At 44.7% G+C, this 25304-nt stretch overlaps 1 pseudogene across 1 annotated transcript; it reads left to right on the top strand.

Moving 5' to 3' along the window:
- The first annotated feature begins 1224 nt into the window (after positions 1–1224).
- Positions 1225–11853, top strand: LOC106995461 (patr class I histocompatibility antigen, A-108 alpha chain-like; annotated as a pseudogene). Its single transcript, XR_013416875.1, has 8 exons — positions 1225–1297; positions 1561–1737; positions 5717–5720; positions 10369–10432; positions 10574–10853; positions 10976–11092; positions 11539–11571; positions 11714–11853. The product of XR_013416875.1 is annotated as a patr class I histocompatibility antigen, A-108 alpha chain-like (transcript).
- Positions 11854–25304: the final 13451 nt, after the last annotated feature.

Here is a 25304-nt window from a genome sequence, read left to right as displayed (position 1 = left end):
ATGGGGTGTGCCTGCAAAATTTTCCGTTTTCAGGCGATACAATAGGAATGAAGGTTGCACACAAATCGTGGTGGAGCTGGGTTTGCATGCAGCCAATCCTGACCCAGGGTCATGCTCGCTCATCTCTGCACTGTCCAGGATGTGTGGGTGGGTGGAGAGTCCAGCTCAGGGAGAGAGACTGGAGAGACAGAAGAATAAGAAGAGAGGGCAGAGTGGATCACTCTCTGATGGTTCTGAGGCTTCCCTTCCAGGAGAGAAGACAAAAATTATGTCAGCATCAAGGAAAGTATCCAAAGTCTCTGGCTTAAACCTGGGCGTTTCCGGCTCTGGGACAGGTGGCTGGGCAGGGAAGACAAACTAAGTCAAGGGTCCAGCTCTGAAGAGTTTCCTCTCCTAAGAATTCTGCAGGAGTTTTCCTGACCTCATGGCCACCTCTCATACTTTGCTCTTGTTTTTCCCCAGGACTGATGAGGGCGTCGTATCTGGTTTCCACTGGGGTCTAGAGAAGTCATCAGAGTGAGTGGAGAATGGGATTCATAAAGTGGGAGATCTCCAGGATTCTCCCTGGATCCAAGATACCCAGAGAAGCCGGATCCCGCGTCCTGGAACTCCCACCCTGCTACTCTGTGGGCCCTGACCTTGGGGAAGACCTGGGCTGTTGAGGAGAGAATCAGGATGAACTGGGCTGCGGAGGCAGGAGGTAAAGGGCGGCCTGCAGGACTCAGCAGCTCCTCCCGGGGCGCCTCCGTCCCGGGCTGGGGTCTGCAGACTTCTGAGGTCCTATTTCCAAATGCCGCTGTCCCAGGCCACTCTTCCTTGTCCCCGCCCCTCTGTCCTCTCCCCAGTTCCCCACACACAGTAAAAAACTCCCAGATGAGCGGCTCCGGGGGACGGACGGGACGTGGGAGGGATCCCGGGAGGCTGGGTCCCGGCGGGGAGGCAGAGGGAGCATGTCCCGGAGACAGTGGGCAGATTGGGACCCGAGGGGAGCGGGGCAGGGTTCCAGGTTCCCTGGGCCTCTCCCACCCCCAAAATGCAGGTTCCCGAGTAGTTGGAGGCCGGGCTCCGCCTCCACCACGCGCGCCCTGGGCTCCTCAGCGGCGCCTTCGTGGGCAACACGCGGTTCCTGCGCTTCTACAGCCGTGGCGAGGATCAGAGAATGAAGCCGCGAGCGCCGCGGGTGAAGATAGGACAGGACTGTGGACGCCCTGAAGAAAGTTCTCGATGACCGCAACGAATGTATTACTGAGTGGCCTGAGTTTCCTGAGCCGGCACAACCACCTGGGCCAGCGGGTGAGTGACGTCAGGCTCCGGGCACAGGTGTCCCTCCCACCCTACACTGGCTGACGGGTCAGGGTCTCCCAGGCGTGGGGGTGCGGGGCCTCAGTTGACCTCCCACGGGTGGGGAAGCGCTAGGAACATTTTGCTCCAGGTCTCTCCCTCATCTGGATGGTGACTGACTTCTGCTGTAACTAATCACAGTGGGAGGGAGGAGCTGGCGTGGGCGGGGCGAAGCGGGGATTCTGGCCCTTCCTGGGGCTGACACCTGGAGAGGTTCAGGGTCCCACACCTGCAGTTGCTGCGCGGCTGCGTGCTGGCACCAGTTGGGAACTTTCTTGGAGGACACTTTCAGCCCGCCTAGGACGGGAAATAATAGTTCGTGTCCCTGAAGCAGGACGTAAAGACCTGGACAGCGGCGCGATACGCGGCTCAGAGGATCAAGCGCACCTGGGAGAGGTTCTGGATCACGGAGGCTGCAAGGGAACCCGTAATGGGTCACTACACTAGGCGCAGAAACCCGGAGCATGGCAAAGAGAGGATGCTGCTGGAAGGTACTGTAGTCCTCGGGGCCGCGCGTCAGGATCTCCTGAAGCTGGAATTGTGTTACCTGGAGGCGTCCCTGTAGGAAGGAAGGAGGCCCGAATCTTGCCGCTTCCTTCTCCTCCTCAGCATTTCTACTGTGGGTCTGGGGATTCTGCCCAGACTCCTGAGGCTGTCCTGAGGGTGGGTGGGGAGAAGGGACAGGGAGGAGGAGTGCAGGGAGGTAACTAGGAAAGGACAGCAGTTCCCCTTGTCAACAGTGATGTGTTTGTCAGTAGTGGTGTACTTCACCAGGGGATCTTTCTCTTCCCTGGTCTTCTGTGCCCAACAATTAGAGATTACCTTTAACACAACCGGAAGATAAAATACCAGGAAACCGAATCAGCAGAGACACAGTGCATGAAAGTACCACAAATGACTGCTAGTTTCTAACATCACAATGTAATAGATGGTGACTGTCAGAAGGTTGTAAAATCTGCATGTAAATTAGAAAAAAAAACCCAGAAATTTTAAAACTGAAAAATAGTATCACCAACGTCAGAAGCATAATAATGGCTTCCCAGACAATGAGACACATGTGTAGAAAAAGTGCACTAGATATTAGGACAATTGCTTATCCTGCACCTATTTTTAATTTTGAAATTTCTTCTCGACCTCTAACAAGGAGGCCGAGAGCTGGGATTCTCATTAAATTTTTTCCACCTCTGAGACTCTCCTCAGAGCAGCCATCAGCACTTGTGACCCATCACTCAGGACCTAATGGGAAGGTCACCTTGAGGTGCTGGGCCCAGGGATTCTACCCCACAGAGATCCCATTGATTTGACTGTGGGAGGGCAGACCACACCCAGGACTCACAGCATGAGGACCCCGGGCCCTCAGGGGAATAGGACCTTCAAGAAGTGGGCAGCTGTGGTGGTGCCTTCTGGGGATGAGCAGGAATCCCTGTGTGTGGGGGGCATGAGGGGCTGCTCAGGCCTTTTATACTGAAGTGGGTAAAAGTGGGTATAAGGTGGAAACCCCTTCACAGAACTGGCAAGCAGGAGCTGTTCTGGACCCTGTGACAGGGTCAGAGTTTTGACCTGCAGGTCGAGACCCCTTTCATTCCCTTCTCAGAACCCCCTTCCCAGTTCATCCTAACCATCATGGAAGCCATTTCTGACTTAGAGCTACTTCCTGCTCTGGTCCTGGGACCTGTGATGTGCAAGAAGTCTCAGGTATGGGAGGGACTAGAATGATAGTTTTGCCCCATCTCATGTGTAGGGATCCCACTGCTCTTGGGGGATTTGCCCAGTCACTTCTCCCTGTTCTTGCTGGGGCCGGCGCTGGTGAACCCAGTCAAGCCACAAACCCTCAGAGGGAACCAGGCAGACAGGCAAACTGACTAGGAGAGCATTGCCTATCAAGTGGCTAATGGCCCCAATCATTTTATAAAAATGAAAGAGAAAAGAATACCAAAGTTCATTGCAAGGATCCTTAGCAAGAACTACTTGCATTGGAAGAAAACCACAGAGAATTGTAAGAAGCCATGTGACAGAGAGGACCAGGATGCCATGAAAATGGCCTTGGTTAAAAATAGGTCATTTGATCCCTGGTCACTGGCATCTCTCTAGATTTTCAAGTATACAATCTTCCATCTGATGTGCAAGGTGAGTCCATCTTGCAAAGGATTTGATGTTACATTTGACCACACATACAACTGAAATAAACTTTTACAGAGTTGGAAATGCGTATCATTGATCAAAATAAATGAAACAAAAAAGAGTAGAAGGAATAGTCAGTGATGGAATAGCAAATATGAATGGAAAACAAAATAGGACTGAAAAAAAAACTTCAGAAACACATAATAGCAGTGCCGTTTACAATCATAGTGGTGTCCAAATCACTTCTATCGCATCTCATTCAATAGCAGAAGGAAAGATATTAAATTTATTATAGAATGTCCACTGAACAGCCAGTTTTTGCAAAAACTTATTTCTCAATTTGAGTTAACCACTTCAGGCTACTGCATCAAACCAAAGTTATTGGCATCTAGATGTGTTGACTGAAGTATGAAATTCACATTTTTGTAAATGAAGAGCAATCTGATTAGGCAATTATTTTCTAAGTGAAAGCAAGTTTATTAGAGAAGTAAAGAAACAAAAGAAGGGCTACTCCATAGTGAGAGCAGTGCTGTTTTTTTTTTTTTCTTAAGTGTAGGCAAATATTTTTTAAAAGATGATAATTCAATAATAAAGTTGGCGCTAGGGGCATACTTCCACTAAATTTGAGACATCTAAGGCAAAACAAAGATTTATTTTCAAGGCATTATTTTTATGGCACTGAAGTCTTGGAACTATTTGATCTAGTTACTCTATGTTCTCGATCATGTTAACTCATTGAAGAGAACATTACTACTAAAGGTATTTGCAAAAAAAACTCAGAGATGCTGTTTTATCTCCATTCTCTGTCTCAAACTGTTTTCCCCTCAGCACCCAAGGCTCTGTGATGTCTTGAATTTTTATTCATTAATTTAAAAAGAAAAGCTTATCACAGAATTAGAAAAACACTATTTTAAAATTCATGTGGATCCAAAAAAGAGCTCATATAGCCCAGAGAATTCTAAGCAAAAAGAACAAAAAGAATCAGGCTACCTGACTTAAAACTATACTACAAGGCTACAGTAACCAAAACAGCATGGTATTGGTACAAAAACAGGCACATAGACCAATGGAACAGAATAGTGAACTCAGAAGTAAGGCTGCACATCTAAAACCATGTGACCTTCATAAAACCTGACAAAAACAAGCAATGGGGAAAGGATTCCCTATTTAATAAATGATGCTGGGAAAACTGGTAGCCATACGCAGAAAATTGAAACTGGATTCCTTCCTTACACCTTACACAAAAATTAACTCAAGATGGGTTGAAGACTTAAATGTAAAACCCAAAACTACAAAAATCCCAGAAGAAAATCTAGGCAATTCCATTCAAGACATAGGCATGTTCAGATATTTTATGATGAAATCACCAAAAGCAATGGCCACAAAAGCAAAAATTGACAAATGGGATCTAATTAAACAAAAGAGCTTCTGCAGAGCAAAAGAAACTATTATCAGAGTGAACAGACATCCTACAGAATGGTAGAAAATTTTTGCTATCTATCTATCCGACAAAGGTCTAATATTCAGAATCTACAAAGAACTTCAGCAAATTTACATGAAAAAACAACTTCATTGAAAAGTAGACAATGGACATGAACAGGCACCTCTCAAAAGAAGAAATACATGCGGCCAAAAAACATATTTTAAAAAGCGCAACATCACTAATCATTAGAGAAATGCAAATCAAAACCACAATAAGATACCTTCTCATGCCAGTCAGAATGGCAATTATTAAAAAGTCAAGAAGCAACAGATGCTGGTGAGGTTGTGGAGAAATAGCAATGCTTTTACACTGTTGTTGGAAATGTAAATTGGTTCAACCATTGTGGAAGACAGTGTGGGAATTCCTCAAATATTTAGAACCAGAAATACCATTTTGCCCAACAATCCCATTACAGGGTATACACCCAAAGGAATATAGATCATTCTATTATAAAGATACATGCATGTCTATGTTCATTACAGGACTTTTCACAAGAGCAAAGACATGGAATCAACCCAAATGTCCATCAATGATGGACAGGATAAAGAAAATGTGGTTCATATACACTATGGAATGTTATGCAGCCATAAAAATGAATGAGACAGTGTCCTTTGTAGGAATATGGATGAAGCTGGAAGCCATTATCCTCAGCAAACTAACACAGGAACAAACAACCAAACACCGATGTTCTCACTTATAACTGGGAGCTGAGCAATGAGAACACATGGACACAGGGAGAGGAATGGCACACACTGGGGCCTGTTGGGGGAGGGTAGTGGTGGGGGGAGCATTAGGAAAAATAGCTAATGCATGCCAGGGTTAGTACCTAGGTGATGGGTTGGTAAGTGCAGTAAACCACCATGGCACACGTTTACCTATGTAACAAACCTGCACATCCTGCACATGTACCCGGGAACTTGAAATAAAATTAAATTTAATTAAAAGACAAGCTTAAAGCATTAAAAAAAAATTAGATAAAAGAAGCCTTTGATTTACGAAATACTGAAACAATAGTTTCAATTTTGTTTTTAACATATATGCAAATCCTTTAATACTGCTCCCTTCCAGAGATGCAGCTTAATTCCCTCTCTTGAGTGTGGCTTGGACTTAATGACGCACTTCTGATATGGCCCAGTTCTGTGTTCCCACCCAAATCTCATCTTGAATTCTCTTGGGAATTGCAATCCCCAGGTATTGGGGAAAAGACCTCATGGGAGGTGATTGGATCATGGGGATGGTTCCCCTATGCTGTTCTCATGATAGTGAGTGAGCTCTCATGAGATCTGACGGTTTTATAAGGGGCTTTTCTCCGCTTTGCTCTGCATTTCTCTCTCCTGCCACCATGTGAAGAACGATGTGTTTGCTTCCACTTCTGACATGATTGTAAATTTTCTGGGATGGCCTCCTCAGCCATGCAGAAGTGTGTCAATTAAATCTCCTTTCTTTATAAATTATGCAGTCTCAGTTATTTCTTTATAGCAGTGTGAGAATGGACTAACACAACTTCTAACTGATAGAGTAATGCTGACATAACAGTTTGTGACTCTGGCGGTAGAAAATAAAACACACTGTGGCTTCCACCTTCTCTCTCTCTCTCTCTGGGATCATGAGCTCTGGGGGAAGCCAGCTGCTGTGCTGTAAGCAGCCCTGAAGGAAGGTCCATGTGGCTAAGAACTGCAGACTTCTGGAACCAGACAACAAGGAACTAGGCCTTTTCCAACAGCCATGTGACTGAGCCATGTTTCATGTGAATCCTCAGTGAAGCCCTCAGATGATGCAGCCCTTGACTGACAACTGTACTGCAACCTTCTGAGAGGCCCTGAGCCAGAAGCACTCAGGGAAACCTCTCCTGGATTCCTGACCATTGGAAACTGCAGGAGATGATGAATATTTGCTGTTTTGAGCTGCTAAGTTTTACATAATTTGCTATGCAATAGTAAATAACTAATACATTTTCACAAGACAGGATGTATTCTTACATGGTAATTTGCATTTGCTCTAAATTTATTTATTTATTATTATTACTGAGACATGGTCTCACTCTGTCACCCAGGCTGGAGGGCAGTGGCATGATCACCATGCACTGTAGTGTTGACCTCCTGGGCTCAATGGATCCTTTGACCTCAGCCTCCTGAACAGCTGGGACCACAGGCATAAACCACCATGCCTGGCTAATTTTCTAATTTTTTTTGTAGAGATGAGGGTTTCACCATGTTGCCCAGGCTCATCTTGAACTTCGGGAGTCAACAAATCTGCCTTCTTCTGCCTTCCACAGTACTACGATGGCAGGCATGAGCCACCACACCTGGCCTAAATTAATTATAAGACGTTAAACATGTAACTTAGTTTTAAAAGGTAAGGAGAATGTCCATGGCTGAAGAGGATGTATTTTGTTACTGTTCACAATGATCACTTTACTACAACTTCAATTTCCAACTGTGTCCCAATAAAACACAAAAGGAAGACCCAACCCTTGCTAGGCTGACTCTACGATGGCCTCAACAACCAACTCCTGGTCATTCACCTTCCTCCAGTTATTCAGCCAACTCTAATGTAGGTGCTGCTGTGAAGGGATTTAGCAGATATAATTAAGAGCCTCAATTAGTTGACTTTAGGCTGGGTTTATCCTGCTTGGACCGTCCTAAGCAGGTGAGCCCTTGAAAGGACCGGGTTCTTCCTGAGCATAGAGATTCACAGTGTGAGAGGGATTCAGCATGAGGGGTTTCCTCCACCGTGGGCTTTGAAAATGAAGAGGCTGTGTAGAAAAGAACGCTGTTGGGCACCAGGAATTGAGCGCAGCCCTCCCTGTTCTCTACAGTGTCCGCCAGCAAGGAACAGGGACCTCAGTCTTACAACTGCCAGAAACTGCATTCTGCCACCTCTGTATAAGCCTGAAGGAGGATTCAAAATGAAAACACAGCTTGGGAAGCCCAGAATAGAGATTCTGTCCACATCATGCCCAGATTTCTGACTAAGGAACTATAAGCAGATAAATGGGTGTTGTTTGGCCAGGCATGGTAGTGCACGCCTGTAATCCTAACATTTGAAGAGCTGACACAGGAGGATCACTTGCAGCCAGAACTTCGAAACAAGCCAGGATAATACAGTGAGACACTGGTCTCCACAATTTTTTTTTTAATTAGCTGGGCATGATGGCACTTGCCTGCAGTCCTAGCTACTCTGAAGACTGAGGCAGGAGGGTCCCTTGAGCCCAGGAGTTTGAGGCTACAGTGAGCCATGATCATGTGACTGCACTTCACCCTGGATGAGAGAGGGAGACTCTGTCTTTAAAAATAAATCAATGAATACAATAAATGGGTGTTGTTTAAAGCCAATGTTTGTGATAACTTGTTACCCAGTCTTATAGAATTCATACACAGCCTCAACAGACTCATGGAATGAGTTGATGAATTCATATGCACACTAGTTTCATAAAATAAAATCTTTTTTAAATTTTTTCAGTGTTTTACATTTTATAATTTTCTGTGATGCAATTTAATACACTCGTATTTCATTCAGTCAGTCAACAAAATTAATTTAGTCCCTACGATGAACCAGGTATGCCCTCGTATGTTCACGTGCCTGACAACCTAGAAGCCTCATAAGACCAGCACGGAGCCACTGGAGTGTTTCAGGTGAAGGAATGACACACGCTGCACATGCTGACTTACAGTATCAGGACCACTGTGAAGAGAAGAGTCACGTAGCAGGTAATGGGACAGTGCTAGAGCCACAGTTCAGGAGTGATGGCCTGGTGATGACTAAGGGGAGAGGAGGGCCTGAGGGATGAAAGTGACGGAGGGAAGGGCTGGAGAAGCAGGAGGTGATAAAAAGGAGCAGAGGGAAGAATTCAAAAGCTGTGGAATTCTGAGGTTTAAACACATTGTTTTATAGATTTTAATTCATCCGTCTACAGAGCCTCGCAGGGTGTTCTTTGCAGTTGGCCTTTAATACCTTATATGAGTCTGCCAAAAAACTAGTTGTTTTTTGTGTTAATCAGATTTATAAAATACTAAATGTTCCTATAAAATATACACACCACCACTTAGATGTGTATACTTCCTAAAAACAGGCAGTGCATTTAGCACTGGTGAGGGACATTGTGAACACTTGCAACTTTGAGGTGAATAAAGTCTACTGGCTCCTGGCTGCAACATATAGTAACACAGTGGCCACTTTGTATTGAGGAGATGTCCTGGACTCACACAGAAACTCAGGGCTATGGAATGAAAGTATATTTATTCATGTCCCTGTTCGGGCGTCGTGTTGGCCGGGCGCGGTGGCTCAAGCCTGTAATCCCAGCACTTTGGGAGGCCGAGACGGGTGGATCACGAGGTCAGGAGATCGAGACCATCCTGGCCTACACGGTGAAACCCCGTCTCTACTAAAACATACAAAAAACTAGCCGGGCGAGGTGGCGGGCGCCTGTAGTCCCAGCTACTTGGGAGGCTGAGGCAGGAGAATGGTGTGAATCTGGGAGGCGGAGCTTGCAGTGAGCTGAGATCCGGCCACTGCACTCCAGCCTGGGTGACAGAGCGAGACTCCGTCTCAAAAAAAAAAAAAAAAAAAAAGAAAGTATATTTAAATATTTAAAATACAAGTGGGAGTCACAGATACATTGTCTGGGAAAGTGAAACTTAGGAGCTTTGTGAGTGCGGTTGTACTGCTTTTAGACAGGTTTATATATCAAGCAGCTAAAGACACATTTTTTACCGACTAGATTTCTGATCATTTAGGGGTTACCGAGATTCTGCTACCCGCTGTATTTAATAAACGAGGAGCTAACTGGTCTCTATTCTATCTCATGCATGCAAGTACAACTTTTCTAGATTTAAAGAAAAGAAAAAGAAAAAGAAAAGAAAAGAAATGCAAAAAGAAAAGAAACCTGTCTCTACACCTCCATTCCCAGGGCGGGCTCACTCTCTGGTGCCAAGCTCCCTGGGTTGAGTTTTCTCCTAGAAGAGTTCAGGGGGACATGTAAGTAGTGGGAGGCAGGGAGTCCTGGGACGGGGTTTCTGGGATGAAATTGAAGGGAGAGGGACAGGGACCATGCCCACAGTTTCTCCCAGGTTTCTCAGACTCCTGGGCCAAGACTCAGGGAGACATTGGGACAGAACGCTTGGCACAGGAGGATCGAGGTCAGGGTGAAGTCCCAGGGCCCCAGGCGTGGCTCTCAGGATCTCAGGCCCCACAAGCGGTGTATGGACTGGGGAGGTACAGGGTTAGGGATTCTCCAGCTCCGCAGCGTTTCTCTTCCTCTCCCAACCTGCGTCAGATCCTTCTTCCTGTATACTCATGAGGCAGACTCAGTTCTCACTCCCATTGGGTGTCGAGTTTCTAGAGAAGCCAATCATTGTCGATGCGGCCCCTTTTCTAAAGTCCCCAGTCACCTACCTGGACTCAGATTCTCCCCAGATGCCAAGGACGCAGTGGAGCAGTGGAGAGCCTACCTGGAGGGCGAGTGCGTGGAGTGGCTCCGCAGATATCCCAGGTGCCATTGACCAGGTTGGTGTCTGGGTTCTGTGCTCTCTTCCCCATCCCAGGTGTCCTGTCCATTCTCATGAGGGCCACATGCCTGCTACTGGAGTGTCCCATGAGAGATGCAAAGAGCCTGAATTTTCTGATTCTTCTCGTCAGACCCCCTACCAAGACACATGTGACACCATCCCATCTCTGACCACGAGGCCACCCTGAGGTGCTGGGCCCTGGCCTTCTACCCAGATCACACTGACCTGGCAGCGAGATGGGGAGAACCAGACCCAGGACACGGAGCTTGTGGAGACCAGGCCTGCAGGGAACGGAATCTTCCAGAAGTGGGCAGCTGTGGTGGTGCATTCTGGAGAGGAGCAGAGATATACCTGCCATGTGCAGCATCAGGGACTGCCTGAGCCCCTCACCCTGAGATGGGGTGAGGAGGGAGATGGGGGTGTCATGCCTCCTAGGGAAATCAGGAGCCTCTCTGGACACCTTTAGCAGGGTCGAGGCTGGGGCCTAGGGGTCAGGGACCCTCACCTTCCCATATTTTCCCAGAGTGGTCTTCTCAGTCCACCATCTCCATCGTGGGCATCATTGCTGGCCTGGTTCTCCTTGGAGCTGTGGTCACTGGAGCTGTGGTTACTGCTGTGATGTGGAGGAGGAAGAGCTCAGGTGAGGAAGGAGTGAGGAGTGGGGTCTGAGATTTCTTGTCCCACTGGGAGTTTCAAGCCCCAGATAGAAATGTGCCCCGCCTGGTTACTGGGAAGCACTATCCACACTCATGGGCCGACCCAGCCTGGGCACTGTGTGGCAGCACCTACTCTTTTGTAAAGCACCTGTGACAATGAAGGACAGATAGATCACCTTGATGATTGTGGTGATGGGGACCTGATCCCAGCAGTCACAGGTGACGGAGGAAGGTCACAGCAGAGGACAGATCTTAGGAGGGCAGTTGGTCCAGGACCCACACCTCCTTTCTTCATGTTTCCTGATCCTGCCCAAGGTCTACAGTCACACATTTCTGGAAACTTCTCTAAGTTCCAAGACTAGGAGATTCCTCTAGGACCTCATGGCCCTGCCACCTTTCTGGTCTCTCACAGGACATTTTCTTCCCACAGATAGAAAAGGAGGAAGCTACTCTCAGGCTGCAAGTAAGTAGGAAGGAGGCTGATCCCTGAGATCCTTGGGATATTGTGGTCGGGAGCACATGTGGGAGCTGACCCTCCCCACAGTTCCTCCTCTAGCCACATCTCCAGAGGGATCTGACCAGGTCCTGTTTTTGTTCTACCCCAGGCAGTGACAGTGCCCAGGGCTCTGATGTGTCTCTCATGGCTTGTAAAGGTGAGACCCTGGGGGGCCTGATGTGTGTGGGGTGTTCAGGGGAACAGTGGATGCAGCTGTGCTATGGGGTTTCTTTGGGTTGGATGTTTTGAACATGGGATAGGTTGTTTAAAGTGTGACTCTTCACTGTGACAGATATGAATTTGTTCATGAATATTTTTTCTATAGTGTGAGACAGCTGCCTTGTGTGGGACTGAGTGGCAAGATTTGTTCACGCCTTCTCTTTGCGACTTCAAGAACCCTGGCTTGCTTTCTGCAAAGGCACCTGAATGTGTCTGTGTTCCTGTAGGCATAATGTGAGTAGATGGGGAGATCACCCCACCCCCATGTTCACCATGACCCTCTTCCCCATGCCGACCTGTGCTCCCTCCCCAATCATCTTTCCTGCTCCAGAGAGGTGGGGCTGAGATGTCTCCATCCCTGTCTCAACTTTATATGCACTGAGCTGTAACTTCTTACTTCCCTATTGAAATTAGAATCTGAGTATAAATTTACTTTTTAAATTCTTGCCATAAAAGGTAGATGGGTTAATTAAAGGAGAAGATTCCTAAAATTTAAGAGAAAAAATAAATGGAAAACATGAGAACCTTCCACAGTCCACGTGTTTCTTGTGCTGATTTGTTGCAGGGGTGGAGAGTAGACGGGGCTGTGCTCAGTGGGTGCTCAGGCCACTGTGGGCTTTATGTGGTCAGTGTTTGGCTGGGTCATCTTCGCTGCTCCATTGCCTGTGGCCCTTCAGTAGAACCTTGTCCCACCACGACCTGTGATCACAGAGACTTGGATGTCACCTAGGGTGGTCCCTACACACAAGGGTCCTTGTGGTATCAAGAAACAAATTTTCACACCTGTTCAGCTCTTGCCATCCTCCCAGGGCTCTTTCCTGGATTGTATTTTCCATCTTTTCTCCAATCTTTAAATGAATGAGATTTGGAAATTTGCAGAGAGGAGGGGTCCCATAATTTCTCATCATAGGTAAGTTTTTGTTGGAGCTCCTCTTCTGCTGTCCTACTCATCTTCCTGCCCTGGGTTGTAGTCATCCCAGTGCTGGTTCCAATCCAAACTCATGGTTTTATAAAGCAGAGCCTAATTTAGATTCATATGTGGTTGGATAATTGGACCCATAAGTCTAGGGTTATCTTTCCTGAGGAGAAAAATATGGTTGTGTGCTGCAGTGTGCAGGAGGATTGGTGTGGGAGGAGGGAGGGAGGGAGGACACAAAAGCAGCCCTGGTGAGAAAAGTACTGTGGCATCGATGTCTGCATGAGAGGATGTTGTTCTTTAGATGCCACAAAACGGCATTTGTCCTGAGGCTACATTAATAAAGATATTGCCTTTAGAATAGGGAGGTGCACTACAGTGATCATTCATTCAACTGACATTTGTTGTCTGCTAGGGATATGACTGCTTTTGCATTTAGAAAGCATCACTAAAGTAAAAACAGAAAAGTTTCTGGCATTCTGGTGCCTGCGTTCTAGATGCAAGCTTGCACAGCTTGCACACTGCATGTGGACCAGGACAGTTTTGAATGTGAGGACTTTTTTGCTTATCTGTGGGGACCTGAGACCTGGAGTGGGTGCACCCACCTCCCTCAGGATCAGGAGTGAAAGCTTTAGGAACCCTCCTTTGCAGTGATCTGCAAAAATAGAGGCCACATTACTGTGAGAACCCAGAGTAAAGCCAAGCAGGCTCGACCTTCAAGGAGTTGTGGGGAAGGTTAATGGAGTGGTGTTCCAGGGTCAGAACAGAAGGGCAACCAGGAAGGACACTGCTTGATATTTATGACGGGAATGCAATAATTCAGGAGCAGAAGGCCAAGGGTGTTTGACGAAATACAAAGTCATGATCCCAGTCTCAATTCCTAGACCTCGGCCAAGCTTCAGATTCAGAATCCAGTGACTGAGGAGGTGTCCATATTCCTAAAAGGAGGGACCTCGGGACACCGTGTCGAGTACATGCTGGGACAAATCCATTAGCCCTTCTCCAAAGGAGCCTGTAGCCATTTAATCAGGAGATGGGATTAGTATTGACACTGGGTGTGAGTGGACATTGATGCCCTGGTTCCCACAGCACCATCATGTCCCCATCACAGTGGGGCTTACAGAGGCCAGGGAATAAACATGGACACATTATGGCCCAGAGTGGGAGCACTGGATCCATAAACCTGGTCCTAGTTATCTTCCCTTTCCCCATGTGCATAATTGGCCTTGATGCACTGGCAACTGGAGGTCACCCCACACTGCGTCCCTAGTCTGGAGAGTAAGGGCTCTCATTGTGCTGAAGCCCAAAGGAAATCCTCTAAAACTTCCCTCATCCCAGTCAAGCCAGAAGCAATATTGTGTCACAGGGTGGGTCTTGTGGAGGGTACTACAGGTATTGTAGGGGTAGCATTGCCATTAGAGAGCTGAAGGATGCGGGGTGGTGTTAGCCACCTGCCAAGATCCTGTTACCTCCATATCATTCAGCAATCTGTCCCTGAAGAAGCCTGATATGAATAAAGAATGAATGGAATTCCTCCAGACTTGACCAAGTAGGAGTCCTGATTGCAGCTGCCATGCTGGCTGGATATCACTGCTTGGGGAGATTAATAAGACCTGAGGCACATAGCAAGCAGCTGTGAATTTGGTGATTGCATTCCTTCCCATTTCATTAAGAAAATGGATATGGAATGATTCACATTCACATGGAATTTATAATACATTTATTTATAGCTTCCCTCAGGGCTACCTTAACTCCTGAACCTTCTATAAAAATCGCCTTAAGAGATCTGGACAAATCAGACATATCACAGAATACTAAATCTCTTCATCTCATTGGCAGTATCACATAGATCAGGAAGGATGAGCAAGAGGAGGAAAGTATGATGAATTCCTTGGCAAAACTTGCACTACAGAAGGTGAAGATTAACCTCACAGAGCTTCAGGGGTGGCCACTGCAGTGAGGTGTGATGTGTCCAGTGGTTACAGGCATGGCATGCAGGGCTCTCCCCTCCAAAGTAAAAGACACACTTGCATCTTGCATCCTCACTAGAAGGAAGGAAGCACACTGCCTGGTGAGCCTCGCTGGGTTCTGGCAATGCCACATTCCACATCTAAGTATATTGCTTTGGCCCACACTCTGGGTGATATAGGAGGAGGCCAGTTTTGAGTGGTGCCTGGTCAGGAAAGGACACTGCAGCAGATCCAGGCTGTGGTGCAGCCAGTCACCATTCCTCAGACCCCTGGTGCTGGAGGTGGCGGTGTGGGGAAAGATGCAGGATGGAGCTGAACCACGCATCAGTGGGAGAGTCAGAATGGAGGGCCTGGGATCTGGAGTAAGGCCATGGAATCCACAGCAGAGAAATATGCTCCCTGTTAGAGGCAACTTTTTTCATCTTACTGGCCCTAATAAGAGAACGCTTGATCATGGGACACCAAGCAACAATATGATTCCAAGTGCCCAAATGTATTGGCTTCTATGTGACCCACAGAATCACAGACTGGATAGACCCAGCGGCATCTATCATGAGATGAAAATGGTCCATGTGGGTTGAGCCTCAATTCCATGTTAACACCCACACCCTCAATTCCATGTTAACACCAGTCCTGACGTGGCCCTGAATCACCAAACAAATTGAAGATAAATTGAAGTTAGCCAGCCGGCATCACGGATCAACCCAGGCCTGACAGGAAAGACCCATGAGTGGAGCAACCACAGTGGCAGGGATGAGGCTACAAGTGGGTCCAGCAGCACTGACTCCCCACTACCAAGGCCCATCCAGCTGCTGCTTCCTCTGAATACTCTGCTGATGAGCATTCCAGAGCAATGATGGGCACCGAGAGGGCACTATTTCTTCAGGTAACTGACTAGCCCCTAAGTGACAAGTTGAATAGCTTGAGCCCCATCCATCCTGGAAGGGGCAGGGGTTCATCCTCACAGGGAAAGGCACATATTCAATGTGGTGTGGTTTTTCTCTCTGCTCTCAGACCTTCAGCCAGCATCACTGTAGACAGTTCTGATCCACTGGCTCACAATTTCAGTACATTATTTGCCTGCGGGACATACCTCAGAGGGAAGGGGATGAAGTGTGGGCCACGACCATGGGATCCCCTGGTCATATCACCACCTGCACCTCCCAGGGGCTGCCAGCCACACAGAGTCATGGACAGGTCTCCACAGACACAACTTAGTACCAGCTTGGATGAAACCCTCTGAGGAATGGGAGCCAGCTTTCAGGATGTGCTGCGCGTATTAAATCAAAGACGTCCCTATGGTGCTGTGTTTACAGAAGGAAGAACACGTGGGTCCAAAAACCAAGAAGTTGAAACAGGTGTGGCTCCATGTCTCATCCCTTCTAGTCACCCTCAGGGTGATCTTGTACTTCTCATCTCCAAAATCTGGACTGTGTAGGGAAGGAGGTCCTGGTTTCCCAAAGGGGGCACCCTGGCAAGGAGACAAATGAGAGTCCATGGAACTACACATTATTGTTGTCCTCAGGGATGTTCGAATAGTATGTGTCCAGACACAAGCAGGTGAGAAGAGGAGGAGGCAGGGCTGCTATCACACAAGGAAGGCAGGAGAAGTGTGTGTGGACATAAGAAATCCACATGGGGATCTCTTTGCTCCCCTTGTCCTATTGTTAAGTGTGAGCAGAATCATACAGCAACTGACTCTGAGAAGGTTTGATATTCAAGAGCCCAGAACACTCAAGAAGGAAGGATTGAGTGATACTCCTGGGTAATCTCCCAAGGCTCCGCTCCTGTGCTCTGACATCCTCAGTAGGATTAGTGCAGAAGCCCTGCTTCCCATGAGGTATTCCCAGCCAGTGACCGGTCACAGCAGGCACACTAAGGCAGGCTATTACTGGGAGACAGGGGACAACTCTGGTGGTGAACTATGACTCCAGGACTCCTCCATGGCCTTGCTCACCTCTCCTTAGACTGCCTGTGCTCTAGGATGCATCGAACAAACTTTCTCTCCTGTCCAGCACTTGGGGTCACACTTGCATCTTGGTCTGCCGCTTTTTCCAGGGATTTCTGGCTCACTTCCCATATTCCCTTACAGGTGTGTACCCTCAAAACATTCCGCATACTCAAAGCTCATCTTGGCATCTGCTCCTTGAAGGGCTTGGACTAAAGATCACTTTCATCCTCATAGCAATAACTCTTACTTATTCCAACCTGTAAAATCCTTATCTGTATCCAACCTCTGCCTCCCCCATAGAATCAATTTTGTTTATGTTTGTAGTATCTCTTTGAGTTAACAGATATTTATTGTATTAAGCCACTGAATTTTGAGGTAGTTTGGGACACAGCAGTTAATAACTATTAAGGCTTTCTTCAGTTTATATTATTGCATGGATATTATCTACATCTCTTTTAATCCCTTGCATTTTAATAATGTTGGTCATACTTGCTGTTCCAATCCTTTCCTCCTATTCTTTTTTGAAAATTCTTATTTTGTCTTTCTCTGTCCTTCCTTCCTTCTTTCCTCCTTTCCTCCCTCAGAGCTTTCTCTCTCCCTCCATTTGTTCATAAACCCTATGTGGTTAGATTAAAAGGAAGCATTATTTGAATCTTATGCTAAAAGTATATTACCATAAATTATAAAATAAAGGTAAAGAAGAGGAAGTTATTAATAGAATATGAAAAAATGCCTAGGGTGATTCTGTAGCCAAGACTGCGGCTTTTAACATTTAATCTTCACCTTCAACTGAATGTTTTCAGAACACATGAGCAACGTGAACTCTTTCCCATTCTTGATACAAGCACTTGGGAAATCAAATTAGCCTTATCTAGTATGATTAATGTCCATACACCATATAATCCCACCGTCTGCTTCCTGATCATACACTCTGGGGACATTCTTGTGTCCAGGAGACGTGTACACCAATGTTTATGGCAAAAACTGGAAACAATCACATATACATCAATGGGAATTAACAAACTTGTGGTATATTCATAAAAAGTAAAACTTTAGCAGTAAAAATGAATGAGCAGCACCCTCCCACATCAGAGATAACTCTACTACACATAACGTGCATCACGGAAGAATATACATAGTGTGAGTTCTCTTTACGGGGAAGTTTAAAAAATAAGTCAAACTGTGATTTGGGTATATATATATTTATTGTAAAAATCGTTAGAGACAATACAAAGGAATGGTAAATACAAGACTCAAGACAGAGGTTCCTTTCCGCGGATAGGATTGGACAACAGCATAGGGTGGCTTCATAGGTTCTGTTTCTTATGCTAGGAGGGGATGTCCAGATAGTTAGTTACTTGATCATAAATATTTATTTATTTATTTATTTCTGCGACAGAGTGTCGCTCTCGTTACCCAGGCTGGAGTGCAGTGGTGTGATCTCGGCTCACTGCAAATTCCGCCTCCTGGGTTTAAGTGATTCTCCTGCCTTAGCCTCCCGAGTAGCTAGCATTACAGGCACCCACACAACACCCAGCTAATTTTTGTATTTTTAGTAGAGACTGGGTTTCACCATGTTGACCAGGCTGGTCTTGAATTCCTGACCTCAGATGATCTGCCCACTTCGGTCTCTCAAAGTGCTGAGATTACAAGCATGAGCCACCGCTCCTGGCCCACAAATCTTTAAGGTGTCATTTTTCAAAATTCACCTTGCATGCCATTCCTGATTGATTCGTTGGAAATGAAAGAGGAGAGAAAATATTGAAGTTCATCGCAAGGATCCTTAGCGATAACTACTCATGGTAAAGCAAAGCCACAGCCAATTGTAAAGAACCATGTGACAGAGAGGACCAGGATGCCATGAAAAATAGCCTTGGCTAGAAATAGCTCATTTGATCCTTGGCTAATTGGCAGCTCTCTACATTTTCTGGTACACAATGTTCACTCTGATGTGCAAGGCAATTTTATCTTGCAAAGAATTTCAGAATTTGAATGTTGCTCATATTTTACCACATATGCAAGTGAATTAAACTTTTACAGAATAGAAAAAACATCGTTGAGCAAAATAAATTAAATGAAAAGACATAAAGGAATAACTAGTGATGAAATAGCAGTAGAAATGGAAAACACAAAAGAGCTGCTTTTAAAACAATGTTAGAAGCACAAAATAACAGTGTTTTTCATAATCATACTGGAGTCCAAATCACTTCTACACATCTAAAGATGTTAAACTAATCATAGGATGCCCACTGAATAAGCAATTATTGAAAAATCTTGCTCCTAGATTGGAGTTAACCATTTCTGCCTACCACATCAAACCAAAGTGTTGTCATGATGCTAAGCTAGTTGTACAGACAGATGTGAGATTCAAACTTGTCTAACTGCAAAGCACCCTGATTAGGTAAATATTTTTGTAGATGCTTGAGTAAGAAAATTGACATTTTGGGCATTTTTGAACTGAATGAGAAACTTCTGAGGAAAAACAAAGGTAGTTATGATTATAAAGGCATCATTGTATGGCACTGAAGTCTTGGGATTCTTTGATCTAGCTACTGTATTTTCTCAACTTTGTTACAACTTATCAAAGAGAACATTAACACTAAAGGCATTTGCAAAAAAAATCTGAGATATTGTTGTATCTCCTTTCTCTGTCTCAAATTTTTAATCATTACTTTAGTAAAGATAATTTTAATGTATTAAGGAAAATTAGTCCAATACAAGAAGTATTTGATTTACAAAAATCCTGAAACAATAATGTTAATTTTGCTTTTAACGTATATATGAATTCTCTGATACTCCTCCTTTCCAGAGGTGTAGCTTCATTCCCTCCCTGTGAGTGTGGCCTGGACTTAATGACTCACTTCTAAATGATAGAGTAATGCTGACATAAGAGTTTGTGACTCTGGGTGTAGAACCTAAGACTCACTAAGGCTGGGCACGGTGGCTCATGGCTGTAATCCCACAACTTTAGGAGGCTGAGGTGTGCCATGAGGTCAGGAGCTCAAGACGAGCCTGGCCAAAATGATGAAACCCCATCTCTACTAAAAATAAAAAAAATTAGCTGGGTGTGGTGGCACGCATCTGTAATCCCAGCTACTTGGGAGGCTGACGCAGGAGAAACGATTGAACCCGGAAGACGGAGGTTACAGTGAGGCGAGATCGAGCTACTGCACTCCAGCCTGGGCAACAAGTTGACAGTCCATCTCAAAAAAAAAAAAAAAAAAAAAAAAAAAGACTCACTGTGGTTCTCTCTTTCTCTGGGATCATGAGCCCTGGGGGAAGCTGGCTGCTGTATCATAAGGAGGCCTGTGGAAAGGTCCATGTGACTAGGAAGTGAGGTATTCTGGGATCAAACAATAAGAAGCTGAAACCTCTTCCAATAGCCATGTGAGAGATTCTTGTGTCTTGTGAATCCCCAGTCCCATTTGAGCCCTCAGATGATTCAGCCCTGGATGACAACTAGACAGCAACTTTGTGAGAGGCCCTGAGCCAGAAGCACTCAGAGAAACTGCTCCTGGATTCCTGACCATTGGAAACTGTGGGAGATGATAAATATTTGTTGATTTGAGCTGCTAAGTTGTAGGTGACTTGTTATGCAGCAGTAGATAACTAATACAGCTTCACAAGAGAGGATGAATCAATGAACTTTTTCATTTGCTCTAAATTCATTATAAAATACTAAACATATCATTTGCTTTTAATATTTAAGAAGAATTTCCATTGCTATATAAGATATATTTTATTATCATTAACAATGATCTATTTTTGATCTTCAACTTGTATGTTCTATTTAAACACAAAAGGAAGATCTATGCTATGCTAGGCTGATTCTATGATGACACCTCAATAACCACCCTTGGTTATTCACATTACCCCAGTTACTCAGTTGACACTAATGCAGGTGCTGCTGTGAAGGGGTTTTGCAGATAGATTTCAGGTCCCTGGTCAGTTGACTTTAAGATGGGGATTATCCTGCTTGGACTGTCCTAATCAGGTAAGCTCTGAAAAGGACTGGGTTCTTCCTGAGAATAGAGACAGTGTAGAGGGATTCAGCGTGAAGGATTTCCACCACCATGAGCTTTGAAAATGGAGGGGAAAGAACACTGGTGGCCAACAGGAATTAGAGGCCCTCCCCACCGTCTACTCTGATAGCCCAAAGGAAACAGGGACCTTAGTCCTACAATGGCCAGAAACCAAATTCTGCCAACGAGCTCTATATAAGCTTGGGGGAGAACACCAGCCTTAAGATGAGGATACAGTTTTGTGAAACCCTGAACAAAGTATCTATCAAACTTGGCCTGGATTTCTGATTAAGGAAATGTACACAAATAAATGGGTGCTGTCTTAAGCCACTAAGTTTGTGGTAATTGGTTATGCACTAATAGAAAATTAATAAAAGGACCGGGCGCCAAGATGGCCGAAAAGGAAGAACTCCAGCCTCCAGCTCCCAGCGTGAACGACACAGAAGACGGGTTATTTCTGCATTTCCAACTGAGCCTCCGCTGCTGATCCTCAGGTAAACAGGGTTTGGAGTGGACCTCAAGCAAAATCCAACAGACCTGCAGCTGAGGGTCCTGACTATTAGAAAGAAAACTAACAAACAGAAAGGACATCCACACCAAAAACCCATCTGTACATCACCATGATCAAAGACCAAAGGTAGATAAAACCACAAAGATGGGGAAAAAGCGGTGCAGAAAAGCTGGAAATTCAAAAGATCAGAGCGCCTCCCCCTCTCCAAAGGAACGCAGCTCCTCGCCAGCAACGGAACAAAGCTGGATGGAGAATGACTTTGACGAGTTGAGAGAAGAAGGCTTCAGTCGATCAAACTCCTCAGAGCTAAAGGAGAAACTATGAACCCAGCGCAAACAAACTAAAGACCTTGGAAAAAGATTTGACGAATGGCTAACTAGAAAAACCAACGCAGAGAAGTCCATAAACGACCTGATAGAGATGAAAACCATGACGCGAGAACTGCGTGACAAATGCACAAGCTTCAGTAACCAACTCGATCAACTGGAAGAAAAAGTATCAGTGATTGAAGATCAAATGAATGAAATGAAGCAAGAAGAGAAGTTTAGAGAAAAAAGAGTAAAAAGAAATGAACAAAGTCTCCAAGAAATATGGGATGATGTGAAAAGACCAAATCTACGTCTGATTGGTGTACCTGAAAGTGACGAGGAGAATGGAACCAAGCTGGAAAACACTCTGCAGGATATTATCCTGGAGAACTTCCCCAACCTAGTAAGGTAGGTCAACATTCAAATTCAGGAAATACAGAGAACGCCACAAAGATACTCCTCGAGAAGAGAAACTCCAAGACACGTAACTGTCAGATTCACCAAAGTTGAAATGAAGGAAAAAACGTTAAGGGCAGCCAGAGAGAAAGCTTGGGTTATCCACAAAGGGAAGCCCATCAAACTAACAGCGGACCTCCAAGCCAGAAGAGACTGGGGGCCAATATTCAACATTCTTAAAGAAAAGAATTTTCAACCCAGAACTTCATATCCAGCCAAACTAAGTTTCATAAGTGAAGGAGAAATAAAATCCTTTACAGACAAGCAAATGCTGAGAGATTTTGTCACCACCAGGCCTGCCCTACAAGAGCTCCTGAGGAAGCGCTAAACATGGAAAGGAACAACTGGTACCAACCATTGCAAAAACATGCCAAAATGTAAAGACCATCAATGCTAGGAAGAAACTGCATCAACTAACGAGCAAAATAACCAGCCAACATCGTAATGACAGGATCAAGTTCACACATAACAATATTAACCTTAAATGTAAATTCTACCAGAGGTACAAGAAGGAGCTGGTACCATTCCTTCTGAAACTATTTCAATCAATAGAAAGAGAGGGAATCCTCCCTAACTCATTTTATGAGGCCAACATCATCCTGATACCAAAGCCTGGCAGAGACACACATAAGAAAGAGAATTTTAGACCAATATCCTTGATGAAGATCGATGCAAAAATCCTCAATAAAATACTGGCAAAGGGAATCCAGCAGCACATCAAAAAGCTATCCACCATGATCAAGTGGGCTTCATCCCTGGGATGCAAGGCTGGTTCAACATATGCAAATCAGTAAACGTAATCCAGCATATAAACAGAACCAAAGACAAAAACCACATGATTATCTCAATAGATGCAGAAAAGGCCTTTGACAAAATTCAACAGCACTTCATGCTACAAACTCTTAATAAATTTGGTATTCATGGAACGAATCTTAAAATAATAAGAGCTATTTATGACAAACCCACAGCCAGTATCATACTGAATGGGCAAAAACTGGAAGCATTCCCCTTAAAAACTGGCACAAAACATGGATGCCCTCTCTCACCACTCCTATTCAACATAGTGTTGGAAGTTCTGGCCAGGGCAATCAGGCAAGAGAAAAAATAAAGGGTATTCAATTAGGAAAAGAAGAAGTCAAATTGTCCCTGTTTGCAGATAACATGATTGTATATTTAGAAAACCCCATTGTCTCAGCCCAAAATCTCCTTAAGCTGATAAGCAACTTCAGCGAAGTTTCAGGATACAAAATCAATGTGCAAAAATCACAAACATTCTTATACACCAATAATAGACAGAGAGCCAAATCATGAATGAACTCCCATTCACAATAGCTTCAAAGAGAATAAAATACCTAGGAATCTAACTTACAAGGGATGTAAAGCACCTCTTCAAGGAGAACTGCAAACCGCTGCTCAATGAAATAAAAGAGGACACAAACAAATGGGAAAACATTCCATGCTCATGGATAGGAAGAATCAACATCGTGAAAATGGCCATACTGCCCAAGGTAATTGATAGATTCAATGCCATCCCCATCAAGCTACCAATGAGTTTCTTCACAGAATTGGAAAAAACTACTTTAAAGTTCATATGGAACCAAAAAAAAGCCCGCGTTGCCAAGACAATCCTAAGTCAAAAGAACAAAGCTGGAGGCATCACGCTATCTGATTTCAAACTATACTACAAGTCTACAGTAACCAAAACAGCATGGTACTGGTACCAAAACAGAGATATAGACCAATGGAACAGAACAGAGCCCTCAGAAATAGTGCCACACATCTACAGCCATCTGATCTTTGACAAACCTGACAAAAACAAGAAATGGGAAAAGGATTCTGTATTTAATAAATGGTGCTGGGAAAACTGCTAGCCATAAGTAGAAAGCTGAAATTGGATCCCTTCCTTACTCCTTATACAAAAATTAATTCAAGATGGATTAGAGACTTAAATGTTAGACCTAAAACCATAAAAACCCTAGAAGAAAACCTAGGCAATACCATTCAGGACATAGGCATGGGCGAGGACTTCATGTATAAAACACCAAAAGCAATGGTAACAAAAGCCAAAATTGACAAATGGGATCTAACTAAACTAAAGAACTTCCACACAGCAAAAGAAACTACCATCAGAGTGAACAGGCAACCTACAGAATGGGAGAAAATTTTTGCAATCTACTCATCTGACAAAGGGCTAATATCCAGAACCTACAAAGAACTCAAACAAATTTACAAGAAAAAAACAAACAACCCCATCAAAAAGTGGGCAAAGGAAATGAACAGACACTTCTCAAAAGAAGTCATTTATACAGCCAACAGACCCATTAAAAAACGCTCATCATCACTGGCCATCAGAGAAATGCAAATCAAAACCACAATGAGATACCATCTTACACCAGTTAGAATGGCGATCATTAAAAAGTCAGGAAACAACAAGTGCTGGAGAGGATGTGGAGACATAGGAACACTTTTACACTGTTGGTGGGACTGTAAACTAGTTCAACCACTGTGGAAGATAGTGTGGCGATTCCTCAAGGATCTAGAACTAGAAATACAATTTGACCCAGTCTTCCCATTACTGAGTATATACCAAAGGACTATAAATCATGCTGCTATAAAGACACACGCACACATATGTTTACTGCGGCAGTATTCACAATAGCAAAGACTTGGAACCAACCCAAATGACCATCAATAACAGACTGCATTAAGAAAATGTGGCACATATACACCATGGAACACTATGCAGCCATGAAAAAGGATGAGTTCATGTCCTTTGTAGGGACATGGATGTAGCTGGAAACCATCATTCTCAGCAAACTGTCGCAAGAACAGAAAACCAAAACACCGCATGTTCTCACGCATAGGTGGGAATTGAACAATGAGATCACTTGGACACAGGAAGGGGAGCATCACACACCAGGGCCTGTTGTGGGGTGGGGGGAGCGGGGAGGGATAGCATTAGGAGATATACCTAATGTAAATGACGAGTTAATGGGTGCAGCACACCAACATGGCACATGTATACATAGGTAACAAACCTGCAAGTTGTGCACATGTGCCCTAGAACATAAAGTATAATTAAAAAAAGAAAATCAATAAACAGATTCAACAGCTAAGCATATGACATTTTCTCCACTAGAATGAATTAGGGAACTGATATGCACAGTAGTTGCATAAAACCAAATGTTTCCTAACTTGCTTTGCATTTTTCATTTTGTGATTTTTTGTATGACACAATTTTTGACACAATCATATTTCATTCATTTATTCAACAAAATTAACTTAGTGCCTACTATGTGCCAGATATGCTTTTATATTCTGCAGACACAACTTTGATCAAAACAACC

Source organism: Macaca mulatta, chromosome 4, assembly GCF_049350105.2.
Source record: "Macaca mulatta isolate MMU2019108-1 chromosome 4, T2T-MMU8v2.0, whole genome shotgun sequence".
NCBI classification, from domain to species: domain Eukaryota; kingdom Metazoa; phylum Chordata; class Mammalia; order Primates; family Cercopithecidae; genus Macaca; species Macaca mulatta.
The sequence above is the reverse complement of the archived record's forward strand: the minus strand, read 5'-3'. Positions and strand labels throughout refer to the sequence as shown.